At 45.3% G+C, this 14,445-nt stretch overlaps 1 long non-coding RNA gene across 3 annotated transcripts in view; it reads left to right on the forward strand.

Moving 5' to 3' along the window:
- LOC135296368 (uncharacterized) overlaps positions 1 to 8,476 on the forward strand; it is an 82,420-nt gene extending 73,944 nt beyond the window's left edge. For all 3 annotated transcript variants that reach the window (XR_010358431.1, XR_010358429.1, XR_010358430.1), the window contains one exon: positions 296 to 8,476. This is a non-coding gene — a long non-coding RNA (uncharacterized LOC135296368). The remainder of the gene's footprint in view (positions 1 to 295) is intronic.
- The last annotated feature ends 5,969 nt before the right edge of the window (positions 8,477 to 14,445 follow it).

The raw sequence follows: 14,445 nt of genomic DNA on the forward strand, positions 1-14,445 counted from the left end.
GAGATTTTCCCTCTAATTCTGCTGTATGAGGCAGCATGAGGAATGGTGTTGATGGAACAAAACTCAAGCTTTTCCTGTTATAGAAGGTCTTAGGTCAATATTCCTGTGAATCTTTCCTTCTCTGAGTATGCAAGCCTATCAACATGAAAATATCTACTTAGGGACACACACTGTTTCCCGCTACAGGAAAGGAGTATACACGGTTGGGGTGCTGAATGTGAAGGGACAGAGGTGACAGCTACACGTCCCCAAGCAGCAGCCACTTTGCAGTCATTTCTCTCCTGTCTTCTCACAGGCATCCCACATCCACAGCAGGAGGTGCACCAGGGGGAAGAGCCACGTGATGAGGAAGAGATGCGTCTGTGCAGGATGGCAAGCTGACGTTTCCAACAATGCTGCCTTGTTGGGATGTGGCAGTCTCCAACTGGGGAAGTGGAGTTGAACCGTGAATAGCAACGCCACGTGCTCCCAGGGCAATTTTTCCAGGTCATTTAATGCTAATAAACAAAAACCCACAGCAGAGTTAAAGGCAGCCCATAGCCTAGCCACAACAGTGAAGGCAGTAAGTTTAGGAACTGGTTTGCTTCCAGAGATGTTAAAGGTTTGGAAAAATTAACTGCAGTATGTTGATGTGAAGATTTATGAGAGGATCAAGAAGATATGAAAATGAAGGAGTCAACAATATCAGAGCATGACATGAGATAGTGAAGTATTTTATTTCCATTGCTTTCAATATTATCTCTTGTGTGTTAGCAGGAAATAATCTGAGCAGAGAGACTGCATAGCAGAGGTACGGAAAATAGATGTGATCATTTTCCACAGACGCAATGAGCACCACTCTAGATATTTTATAACTTGCTAGTGTTTTATGTCATTTCTTCAGACATCTGCACATTAGAGTGACTGAGAACTGCAAATGATGTATAGTTAAGATATCCCCCTATAATTAAGCTGAAATAATGCTGGATTATTCTAGCATAATTATAGGGGGCTATTTTAACTATTAGCTCATTAAAAAGCTATGATGCAAATCTCATTCTGAAAGGGACGAAAAAATGAGGGTATATGAACAAAATGTCAGTAGTCCTCTGCTAAGACCAGATGGAGAGGTATAACTATATTCCATTTATCAGTCAATATATTTAATTATAGCCAGGCTTGGATGGAGCCTACAATGGTGTTTATTATATTTAGTGTTTGCAGATGGATGTGGTGATTCAGAAACACTTGGGAAGGGAATGTGGTACCTATGCAAAAGGGTAGACTTCAGCTGAATTTGGTTTGGGTTTCACATGAAGTCCTGCCACGTTCTCCTCTCCAGATGGGAGCTGTCCTTTTGCCCACCTTGCCCTTCAGGTGTGGCACACAGGATTCCAGAATTGCGTGTGCCAGGCTGTGCAGTGGTGGTTCAGCCCCACGAGGAGGCTGGCCCCAAGGAGCGTGCAGGGGATGGCAGCTACCACAAGCCCCAACAGAGCACAAGGCGCTCGCCTGTGTCTAATCTGCTTGGGGTCAGCGTTGGTCAAGTGCTATGGAGCAGCAATGTTTGGGTAACAAAAGGGAGGCAGTATGCTTGGCTAGTCAGACTTTGGACAAAGGATATCCTGGAAAGAGAGCTGCCTGCCCTCGCGTGCTGTCTTCCAGAGGACAGAAAGTTAATCTCCATTTTGTTAATTCCCTCTCTCCTCTGAAGGACCCCGAGGGGGACAAGGCATCCCGAGGAGCTGGAGAGAGGAGCTATTGCCCTGTTCCCTGGCATTGTTTGAACGCCAGCTCGGCTGTGCTAACCAGTGAAAAGCTGTCCTGGGACAAAATCTGATCCTGCTGTGCTTGTAATAACAAAGGTCTCTTTTGCCTGGCACTGCATATAGGGTGGGATACAGTTGGGGCACAGTTTCAAACATTGAAACTCCATGTTTTGGATTTTCTAAGACCTCCAGGATCATTCCCTCCAGAGAAGGGGATCTATCCCTTGCCTGTCATTAGGGTATCACTTTACAAGGGTCAGGTTTTTCATCCCAGTTCAGCCACTAATATTGACTTGCCCACAGTGATTTGCTTTGCATATATGGTTGGGTGTGCCTGCTCTGCCCAAAGGGGCAACTCATCTCATCTCTGGCATCCGACAGCAAGCGTCAGGGAGAAATAATAGACCAGGGGCTAAATAAGAAAAATGACTTCTCGCCCTCAAGCATTATGACAACAAATGGTGAAGAACATGCCCTCAGGGAACAGCGAAATGAATGAGATGAATGCCTAATGCCCAATAACTACATGTCAAATCAAAGACCAGACTCTTAAAGCACGAAGTTGGCAGAGTCTGGTGGATGCAAGAAGTAGAGAGTCAGCAGGGAAATTTATTGTTGCACAGGATGGCACATTATGTACATCTTTCTGGAGAGCTATTTGTGCTTGTTGTTGGCTTTTGAAGAGTAGGTGAAGAGTGTTAAGACTTTGTTTTATAACAAAAAAAAAAAAAAAAGGAAGGAGAAAAATCAACAAAAAGGCAGGAGTGGCAGCTCAAGTAAAACTGAAGTCCCACCAAAGTCTCTGTGTGGTCTAGAACTCAGCTGTATGTTATAATTTATTTTTTCCCCTCAGCTTGCCCCATAGCTGGCTGCTTAGCTCAGGAACAAGAGTGCAAGTCAAAAAGAACGGGGAGACCCAGTAAGAAGCTGGGGACATAGCACAGACTATTTATGTGCTTGACTGAATAACTCATGGCTAGATGTGATCGGGAAAGGGTGTTCTGGATTTTCACCCAAAAATATATATTTCTTTATTTGATTTGACTAAAGGCTGGATGAAAACTAAGAACTAGGCCACAAGCCCAAGTGACCCAGCAGAAAGCATTCACGTGTGCGTGTTGGATGTGAGCAACTGGAATGGGAGCACACGAAGTGCCCCACTGGTTTATGCTAAACCTGACAGTGCAATGCTGCACGCCGAGACTGCAGAACGAGTGATGTGGTTACAGGAGTGGGCAAGTGGCGTGCTTCCCTGCGCCAAGGTCTGCAAAGAGCTTCAGAGGATGTTGCGGCCCCAGCCCCCGGGGGCACGGCTCTGTGCTGCCCGTGCCCTTGCCGCTGGGAAGATATTGCACGGGAAACTGGGATTGGGGACCTGGAAGCACTGCCGCTGGTGAGATCCGCACCCAGCGCCTCGGGAGCCACTGGGTGGCGTATGAACGCTGGCATACATAAAGGAGCAGGATCCATGGAAAAAAAAAAAAAAAACAAACCGAAAATCACAAGGCAGAAATATACATAGATAATTAAGTGGGCTCTCTTTGGACCGGGACGAGAGCAAGGGAAACCAACCTGGCGTACATTAGGAAAGTGGTTACACGTCGTGCTTCCTTTAACAAATAAAAGTCCAGATGATGAAGTATCAAAGAGTAAAGTTCAGAGGCTGTAAAAGCAATCAGCTAATGAAAAATCACAGCACAGCTTTGTCTTTGCCGTGCAGGGTATGAACAGGGGACCGCAGGGGTAACTGCAATTGCAAAGCCCTTTGGCAAACAGCTGCCCAAGATCATTCCTGGTGCTTAAATACCTGCTGTCAGTGGCCAGTTGTTTGTGCCTTGCTCAGCTGGGCACTGGTGATGCCACAGCCACAGTTCTTTCAGCCGTGCAGGGCCCCCAGGCGCTGATGTGGCAGGAGCACCGCGGGTGCCCCGGCACAGCCCTGCTCAGCCCCGCAGTTTCGAGTTTTCATTTCCAACAGGAGCAGCCACTCCCAGGACATTGCTCACGGGGCTGAGGACAGCTGGCTCACCAGCAGCTGGCTTTGCAAGCCGGCTAAAGCCGGGAGAGTGTTTTCAGCAGGAGTCAGGAGCTAGTAGTACTTCAATTCAGCACCCTCCAGACTCCCCACATTTTCCTCCCCCATCTGGTTGTTCCTGTCTGATCTATAACCCTTGCTGCATTTCATGGACTCCTTTCCCCCTGTTTGTTTAATGTGATTTAAATAAAATAATGTGATTTTAAGAAAATATCCATAGTGTTTGCTCATTGCCTGGAATTACCCCTGCAGAAAAGTAAGTTCTCTCAGCCTCGTAGAGCTGGACCTGTGGATATTGCAACAAGAGACATGCTTGGAGGAGTTATTTGTTTTTGTCCCAGCAGGGTAAGGCCACAGAGTGACAGAGAATAGGAGACACTCCAAGGTGAGGTGAGTGTCTTGTGACACATTTTATCTGGTTTTACCAACTGTCCATACGAATGAACAAGAAGCCCACTTTGAGTGACTTCCTTTTATATCATGCTGGGGCTGGAACAGGAAAGTGGGGGGAACAGCACTAAGATAAATTATACTATTTTCAACTGATTCAGATAAGCATTTGTTCTGAACACAACAGCATCACAATGAATTCTCTTCAGCATCTCTGAGAACCCCATATTACAGACATGAGGCACTGACATGCTTTCTTGCTGTTCAGGCATCACACGAATGGCAAAAGGCAGGAAAGTGCAGTTGTCAGCCAAGCTGGGGCTATGTTTTCCTGCCACGCTCAGTTGTCTGCCTTCCCTCCTTTGTGTGAGGTGGGATCATGAGGTATATCCCAGCTCCCAGCTCTCAGCTGCCACTGACTCATCACTGCCAGCCACCACCAAGTCACTGGCAGGCAGTGGTTGTTCCCTGCCTGCAGATGTCACAGGGGCAAGAAGGGGACTTAGGTTTGCAGAGGAAAGGAGAAGTAGTTAAGCAGAGCAGAGTGATGATATCCTTGAAGCATACTGACTCCCCTTTATCAGCTAAGGGAATAGTTTTTCATCCAGCCTGGAGAAAAGAAGGAAATTGGAGGTGAACAGTCCTCTGCAGTTTGTCCATTCCCCAGTGAACCATGGCCAGGGTGTCCTGCCCAGCTGTGGGAAGTTCATGTCCCAGCTCCATGACTCAGTGTCTCTCTGTGAGAGGCAGATCATTCCCCCAGGGGCCGAAGTCCTTACTGCCTATGACTGGTTTGTGAAACATAAAAGAGAAAAAACATAAAAGAGAAAGTGCTCTGTGGTTTTCATGAGTCTTGATAGAGCAGATTGGTGTGTGGCTGCTCTTCTGCGGGATGCCTGGGAAGAGACCAGGTTACTGGGAGGTAGCTGCCCTTACAGAGCAGTGGATTAACATGCAAGCCCTGATGGAAAAAACAATGTTCCTGCTGTGAGGGGAAAATCTCACATCCCTGGGAAAAGGCTGGGAATACATCCTCACTGATGTTGTCTTCCTTCAGAGGCACAAAGGTGCTGTCTTCTCTGTCCTGCAGATGGGAAGCTGAGGCAGAGAACAAAACTTAATTGATTTTTATCCATGGCAGAGGAAGTCCTCAGTGGAAAGGAGGTAGGGACCTGCATCTGAGGTTAATGCCCTCAGTATCTCCACTACAGGCTCTCATGAAGACTTCAGTGGTTTTGGGCAAAATCACTTGATCTGGATCAGGCTCAGGAAGCGTCATGATGGATTTTGAGTAATAAACGGCAGCAAAATAGGAAAGGAGAAAGTAAAGCCTGGCCTCTGAGGTCCTGAGCAGAGAGACATTTGCACACATCTTTATCTGTGAAGGTTTCCTCAGTATTTAGCAGTGATGTAAACTCTTCCCTCTGAACAGCACCCAAAATGCCAGCTGGCTCCAGCAGACTGCAGGAAGCACACAAGTGAAGTCTAATGAAAGCCCAGGCACAGCATCACAAAAGTGACAGTCACCGCAGTCTCATGTAGGATTGTGAGCTGCTGTTTCCTCCCAGATTAGCAGAAGGCAGTGAGATTTTGGGGGTTTTCTCCAGTGTTGGGGTGTCACTCTTTAGCTAAGCATCCCCTCCAACTGACTGCAGCCTGCCTGTGGTTGCAGGGTCGATCATACTGTATGGATCTTGAGTCAGCCAGAGAAGAAAATGTCATTACTTCTTCCTTTATTTTTTGTTCTTTATTCCTTTCCGGCTAATAGAGTTCTCCCCTCCCCAATTTTTTAATTCCCACAAGATTCTGCAGTCCAGAATACTCTGTCCTTAAAGATAAAATGTACAAATAAGCAGAAATCATTATATAAGTCAGTGAATATTACAGTTAATCATCAGGACTGCCTGGCTGGCCTCCCTCTGCACTGCCCAAGAAAGTGCCGATAAAACTAGATAGATATGTGACTTGATCCTGGTGCCTGAACACATTAGTCAATTTTAATCTTTTTATTATGCAATAATTAAGGCATAAACTCTGCCTTTCGGTCTGAGAGAAAGTTTATAATGCTTGGAAGCACATGGGTATGAAAAATATTTTTTATTGATGTCTTTTCAGACTGTGCTTTGACACAAGATTGTCCATTAGGGCCCCAGTGCTCCTAGAGGAGGCATTCCCACCCAGAACCAGCCCTAGGCTCCTGGCATCTCACAGCTGGGTTTATGGGAGAACAGGGCTGGCCTGGCTGTAGTGCTCACACAAAACTGGATCCTCTCTTCCTTTGCACTGTGAGCACATGGCCCAGTTTTTCCTAGGCATTTGAGTGCCTCTTCCCTCCCATTTAAGGGGGAATGCAAGCATGCTGAAGGTGGCCTGAGGATTAGATATTCTCCAAAGGTCTTAGGGACCAAGAATAGGCATAATTTTAGGTGAAGTAGTGGGAAATCTGAGTGGCTTCACGTGCACCCTTGAAGGCTCTGAGCTGGGCAGCATCCAAGTTTATCTCAATTTCTACACTGCTCTAGAACACCAGCCCTCCACCTCTGACATCTGAGACCCACAGCTCTGGGGCTGTAAAAGGAGATGACAGTGACACCAGGATTTCTATTCACATCTATCACAAAACCTGCAGCACAGCCTCCTATTTAAATAGCAAACTTCTGCCAAAGCACAAATGCCTCCTCCTACGAGAGTCAGTGTGCCCTCAGCTTGCACCTGAGTGACTCACAGCCACGGGCACTTGCCACCTCCCAGGAGGTGCTGAGCAGTGGGTAGCATGACACCAGGAAAACTACGCTGGGGCAACAGAGGTCCGTGGCTGGAGGGTGTTGTAAGAGCTGTGTGCTGGAAATGTGTAATAGCACCTGTTTCACAAGGTCTGGCTGGGATTGATGCTATTAATCCCCTGCTTCCATGGGTACTAAATGCACCCACACAATGAGAAAGTAGCATCTCACTGATCAAAGTCAGCTCTGCTACTTTTGCACCCACTTTGCTATTATTCACACCTCACAGCTGGATCAACATGTGATGCACTGCAGTCCTTCATTTTTCTTGCTCTGGACTGCAAGTATATTTAATGTTTACCTGCTTGGAGAAACAACACATTTTACCCAGTGATAAATCTACTTTTTATTTGTTCAGAAGGCCAGGTTATATTACTAATTCAAAGATGATGAATAGATTAACTATTTGGTGGATCAAAGTACAGCAATATATTTTGGGTGTTTGTTACACTAGGGAGGGTGCATAACAGGTTAGTCCATTGAAGATTTATTTTATTTTAACATTTCTTGATTTCAAAACAATAAAATGCTGCTCATGGGTAAACTTCGTAAACAAAGGAGACTGCCAATGGGCCTGACAACGTTTCCTTGGTAACATTTCTTAGCTTTTACCCCAGTGATTGATATCCAAGGATAGCCATTTGCTTTCTGCAGAGAAGCAGGAGAATATGGCTCAATGATTCTCTTCCTGGCTTCTTAAAGCAGAGAGAAGAGAAGCAATCCTCTACAGCTGATGTGGCTTTACTTATTATTAAAAAAAAAAAAAAAATGGAAAAAGGAAAAAGAAAAACCAACCAACCAACCAACCAACCAACCAACCAAAATAAACCCCAACAAAAATTACCTAGAAAAAAAAAACCTAGGCAAATTGCACTTGGAACCTGATCCAAAAGGACCACTGTACTTGACAGAAAAACTCTGACTTCAAAGGTCTTCAGACCAGATCTCTGAAGTGTGTTTAAGACTGACCTTAATCTGAATACAGATATGAATTTCTCTGCTGTGCTCCTTGCTTTCTTTGATTAAAAACCTTTTGTGCAAAGTTTCCTTTTTCTGTTTGTGCTTCCAGCCCTACCATTTGTGGGGAGGGTTCAAAGCCACCTACCCTGAGAAATGGGCAGCCATGAGAGGCTGGGTCCTAATTTGCTTTTACAGTAAGATATTCCCAAATTTAACGCAACAAAGGAAAACTGGATTTTCAAGCCCAGTCAGAACTTGTCAAAAAGTGGGTTTAGGTGTGTGAGTGAGATGTAAAACACCAAAATGGTGCCACTGATGCAAAGCCCTTTGCAGTCACACAAGTGACACCACTCCTGCAGTGATTGTGACTGCCAACAAAGATGCCCGGCTGCCAGAGGTCCAGAGGTACTGCCAGATTCAGTCAATGACAACTCCACATCAAACACCACAGTGAGCATCGAATTACTCCTGAAGACACAGGAAACACACTCATGGCACTCCACTGTGGCTAGGGCTGAGCAGATGATGAGAACTTGGGTGACTTTGCAGCTCCTTAACACAACCCAAGGATCCAGAGAGAGATCTGGGAGGGCAATGATGCTCAGGGGCAAGGATGTTTTGGCTCCATTTGCTTCTCCTTGGCCTCATTTTCTTCTCCTTGCCGTGTCCCCAACACAGTTCCATTTGCAGGGGGCTTGAAGGTTTATGTCTCTGCATTATTTGTCATGTCCTTCCCAGGTTCTTCTTCCTTGCTAAGCATTTTCCCCTTTTTTAGAGTTTGAAATGAAGGTAGTTGAAGCTCTGTCCCTTAAAAGAGGCGCTGCCAGCCTCAGCAGGGCAGCAGCAATATGCTTGCTCCACGGGGATATGGGAAGAAATGGGGTATGGCTGTCTGGACACCTCAGAAATCATTGCAGCTAGACAGGTTCCTGTAAGAATACATTAGGGTTTTGGATGGCTGGGTATCTAAGAGGTTCATCCTTCCTTTCTTTCTTGCAATTTATCCTGTGTGCTTCTATACTCAAATTTTAGCTCGCTCCAAACTTCCCCCAACCAAATGCCCCTTTCCACTCGCGCCTCCTAAACCTTTCACAATACACGCAGCCCTTCTCCATCTTTTCTTTCCCTCTGCTATAGGAGCCCTCACTCCTTTGTGGCCCTCTAAATGCCACCATCGACCGTGAGGCTCTTGGTTGACAGCAGGAGACAAGCAGAGGCTGGTGTGGCCAGCTAATGGCCTGTTCCCTCAGCTCAGGCAGCGGCTCTCACAGAGGATGTGGCCCCTTGCTGCTTGCACGGCTGCTGCGGCCAGAGGCGTGAGCGGCAGCTGGGAGGCTGAGGGAATGACTGATGGACGCCTGAAGGACAAGCAGTGGGATCACAGCATGCCTCACTTCTGTCAGGGAAGGGGCTAAATCGATGAACACACAACAAATCAATTCTGTTGGGGTTTTTTTTTTGGTAATGTGATCTTTTCCATTAGGATGCTCACCAATGCTCCATTAATAGCTCATTCAACTGCCAGTGCTGCGTGGTACCCAAGGCCTGAGGAAATGCAAAATTTAAAAAAAAGGATAGTAATTGATCCAGAGAATTGTATAATCATATGATACAAGTGGCAGGTTTTATTTTTGTAAGCTGAGTACCTTATTTCCTGAAGCCTGAGATGCATTCACACACTATAGAAGCATTATATTACTTATAAAATTATCCAGTCCTTTTTATAATCCAGCATCAGTACAGCCTGTCCCAAATAACTCTTTTTAAGATGCACTCCACAGGCATATTGTGTACCTAATTATTTCTCTTTGTTTTTCTCCACTATTTATTTCATCTGATGTCTCCCTCTTTCCAGTGACAAATTGTCTGTACTTGGAGACATAAATAAAGCCGATTAATCCTTTAAGGACACCCTCATGTCCCAGCTTAAGCACTCCTGTTGCTCTTTCTCTTTCCTGAATAAAATACATTTCAGTGGAGGGCTTTTGAGGGCTCAGGGTACAAGACTGTGCCATGCAGGAAGGAAGGGGGAATCTGTGGACCCCCTTCTTCCCTTGTGCAGGAGAGAAGCAGATGAGGGGCTCCACACTGTAGGAAGTAAGGAATGCACAGGATAACAGGGGTTTGTACACAGACTCCCACTCCAGGGAGACGGGCTTCTTTCTCCTCAGACAGAGGATTTTTCCTGAGATCTGGGGGGAGAATGACTTGGTGAGCTGAGCTGGGACATGCTGCTGGGCATCCAGCCTCGTCCTGCCTGCTGACATCCAGCATCCCGTCCAGCACAAGGGCAAGAATTGTCACTGGGGTGACATGCACAGGAGCTTTGGCATTGTCCCCTTCCTGTTTCCCTGAAGGGATCACCGAGCACAGAGGCTGGATCTCCAAAGTGGGGCTTTGTGGTAATCTGACAACTCTGAACATTGGGAAGCCCAGGGCCCTGGAGAGGGCAAAACAAAAAGAAATGCAGTGGAAATCACTGTCTCCCCTTCCTGGCCAGCAAATCTTTCCTGGGGCTGATGATGGCCAGGAATTTTTAGGAGACTCATGGGTCTCTCCTCTGCAGGTCAAGTCTATATCTACCTACCTCCACCCTCCCTGAGACTCACCCATGCTCTGCACCCTCACAGGACTCAGTCCCTGGTGGTCTTGCCAGCTTCTACGGACAGTTCTCTCTCATGTGCCTGCTCTCACCTCTCACTTCAGCTACAACAACCAGAAAAACAATCTGGGCAGCCTCATGCTCTGCCACCAGACACACTTTTCAGCATAAGAGCATAATATATACACAGTCAAATGCAAACAAATGCATTGCAAAATCTACATCACCTGCTGGAAATGGTGTCAATCTGCTTACAGCACCAAACTTTGCTCAATGCTACAGAAAGGCAGGAGGTTGCTGAAAAGCTGCAGATCCAGGCAAGCATCCTTTTATCATTTGTTCCATGTTTCACGGCTTTACCTGCTCTCATACAGGTGGAAGGCATCTGGAAAAGTTAGCCTCTTGGAACAAAGAACCATCTTCTGAGAAGATGTTGAATATAACTGGCTTGCTCCAAGACTAGCTAGAACTGACATGGTTTTGTCCCAGAGTTTTATAAATTACTGCTGCTTCTGGTTTTTACAGGAATGGGCAGCCACTATCCTGAGAAAACAACTCAGTCTTCAGTGACCTGGTCCCAAATGTTGTATGGCAGAGAAGAACCACCTTGAGTAAAGGCAGTATGCCAGGAAGGAGACTCCCTATTGCATTTGGAGTGTTTCTGAGGGCTTTACTGGCCTGGAAGGTGGCGTCAGGACTTTCTAGCCTAAGCAGAAGGTTAGGCTGTCTTTTGAGAGAGAGGAAAGGCAGCCACTATTCATATCTGGGAAAAAGGATATGTGCTCTCAGCCTTGTGTATACAGCCTGGATTAGTGAAGTAAGTCTTCTGTAAATCATCCCTTCCTTGCAGCTCTGTTTTCCTCCAAACAATGGAAACAAGAAACTGGAAACATGCTGATATGATAAGCAGGGGGATGAGGACAGGCAAGGTCAGAGGTACTCTTATTACTGTCTTCCTGGATGTAGACATCCATTCTTCACTTCTCTAAAAGCCAAGCAAGGACTCAGTTTAAAGAACTGTCTTGGCTGTGTCAGACCCTTGTCCTTTCTACCTGGATGCATGTGGCATGTAACTAAGGAAACTAAACACACTGCAGATGCCTTGGTTTGAAATGTCTCTGCCGAGAGCTGGTTGAAACACAGGACTTCCATTCTGCAAGAAATCCTGACATTTGCAAAAGTTTGGTTCAACAGAAAAAATGAGTCATTTTCCCCCTGAAAAGGAAAATCTGTGGGGAGGGGAAAAAAAGAGAAAAATAATTGCTTGGAAAAATCAAACCATTCCTATGTTTTTTTTTTTATTTTTCTCCCAGTGCAGAACAGAGGAACAGCTGCCTCTGTCTCCTGAGTATCCCTGCAGCCATGAGCTGAGCAGATTCAAATCCCGGTGAGCTTTTGCCTGTGCCAGAGCTCCTGTGGCTTTGGGCTTCCCATGGCAGAGCTCAGCCAGCTGGGTCTGGGAGAGACTCTCCTCACAGCAGCATCACCTCGAGCTGACAGGGGAACCAACCCTGCTGCAGCTGACCTGGTTCTGCCACCTGATTTCAGATTTATCTATCTCCCTCTCGGGTTTGAGACCAAAGTTTGTTGGCAAGAAAATTCATTGCTAGACTTTCCTGACATGTTGTGTGTCACACAGTCACTCCTATGGCTGCTACCTAAAAAACCCCCAAGTATTATTTATCTGAAGGGAGGAAATAAACCCCACCAATGCAAAATGTCACATGTTTGTGTCAGAGCCTTGAGCCTAAATCCTCATCTGTCGGAAAGGGCCGTGGTGATGGTACTCATGAATGCTGAAAGGCATTGTACTGAGATGCTAGAAAAAACAACCTGTTAAGATGACTGGCTCAGTGCTCTGCCCAAAATGGCAACATTTGAACACAAAATACCCTCAAAGATGATTAAGCCAGGGAAGTGTAATGATATGTGAAACCAATTTTTATTAATACCAGACTGAAACGCGGTCTTGTACAAGGAAGAGAAATCTCCATGCTCCTAGTAATGGGGATCAGAGCCTTAATGATCATTACATTACTAAAACTGTACACTAATACCACAGCAGGTCATGGGGCTAAGAGCATATGCTCCTTTCTTTGTATTACAGGCTTTTATGTCTTCATTTACTCCACCAATTCTCTCATTATTTCCTCCTCATCTGCTATTCACAGGCATAATTTCTTCAGCTGACATTCCCCTCCTCTCTCGCTAAGAAACAATCGATATTACATCATCTGCCTCGCTGCAGTGCCTCATACGCCACAAGACACATTGGAGCAGGATCCTCTGGGACTTGTTTTCCAGCCCTGCTCCATCTGAATCAGTAAGAAAAGGAGGATGCTGTGCAAAGCCCTGAGGTATGGCTGGAGCAGAACTCGGGCAGCACAGTGGCTGCTGCTTCAACCTCACTGCCTGCCTGTGAGAAATCCATATGCTGCCATTTGTTCTTGTAGCCTGCCTTAATAAGCCACTAATGAGGAAAACAGTGTAACAAATTAATTGAGTCCACCCATGAATTAAAAAGGTTGATGATGTTACTGAGGATTTGCCCCAAGGTAACAAAGCAGAATCTTTACTTATTTGTCCCCCAGAAAAAAAAAAAATCTGATGAACACGTATTAGTCCTTATAACCTCAGTGAAAGAGTAGCAAAACGTGCCCATCTCCACTCAGAAAATGTGTATCATTGGGGTGGCATGACCATTCTCACAGCTCACTCTCTTGGCTGTGTCACCATAAATTGCTGGGTGATTAAAGCCAGCTCATTTCTTACAGTGCTGTTTGGCTTTGAGATGCTGTCTTCTGCTCTTACATGTGCTGCTGTCTTGTAACAGGGTCATATGAAACAGAGACCTTGTATCATTTCAAAACATATTGTCAGTTGGTTCAGGAGGGAGAACTCTGCATTTTTTTTTCCTTATGTGTGTTTTTTATTTTCATTTTATTTCCTGATTCAATACTGCCTCTCTTCCCTTGCTGTATCTAGCTAGCATTTGCTACTCCTGGGCTGTCTGCAAAGGAAAGCTATCAAACTCTGAAATTTAATAAAAGCCTCTTAAGTGATTTGGGACTGCGTAGGAGAAAGAGAGATCTTTAAAAGCAAACATTACTGCTAGGATGTACATGTAGCTTAATAGGATTTTCTCCTTTGAAAAGAATATGAGCTCTTAATAAGAATCTTCTGTGAATCTGATTTCTTAATAAGACAATCTGAGATTAAGGGAGAATGTGAAATTTTTTTTTTATTTTGGTATACATCGAAACACATTTAGTGTGTTTTCAGTGAAAGCTGCGTGAAAAGATATCCCACATCTTAACAACATTGAGCTGGGATTGTAATTTTTTTAGCAATTTATTTCTGAACACCATTTCCTCATCCTCTCTGCTGTTTTGTCTGAAATTTGCTTTTGCCTTTACCCAGTCTCTCAAAATTTCTTTTATCATCCTTCACCCTTTTTATTTTTTTTTTTGAATTCTCTCAGGCCAGGCTGCTTCTTTCTGCAGGATGACTGAGAGGAGTGTGAAAATGAGTCGCCCAAGTCTTACTCACAGTTTCCTCTCTGTTTGCCCTGCATTACTGGGACAGACCAAAGCTGTACAGATGAAAAGAAGCCCAAAAGCTGCTCTGAGTAAGCTCCTGTTTAGGATTCTTTAGTGCCATACTTTTTTTTTTTCCTAAAACAGGATGCTCTAAACCAGCAGCCCCTGTAAAAGATAAGCAATGTAATTATAGCAACAAGATAAAAGCAGAAATGGCTCTCAGACAAAACCTCTTACGATTAGATCAGAAGTGATGTGAAAGGACACCCACGGAGGAAAAAGGAATTTGGCATTGATAACATGAGGTACTACCAGACAGACCTCAGAATATCATTTCCTTTCTTTTTTTTTTTTTTTTCCCCAAAAATAAAAAGCCCAGAAGCTTATA

This window comes from Passer domesticus, chromosome 3 (genome assembly GCF_036417665.1).
Source record: "Passer domesticus isolate bPasDom1 chromosome 3, bPasDom1.hap1, whole genome shotgun sequence".
Classification (NCBI taxonomy): Eukaryota; Metazoa; Chordata; class Aves; order Passeriformes; family Passeridae; genus Passer; species Passer domesticus.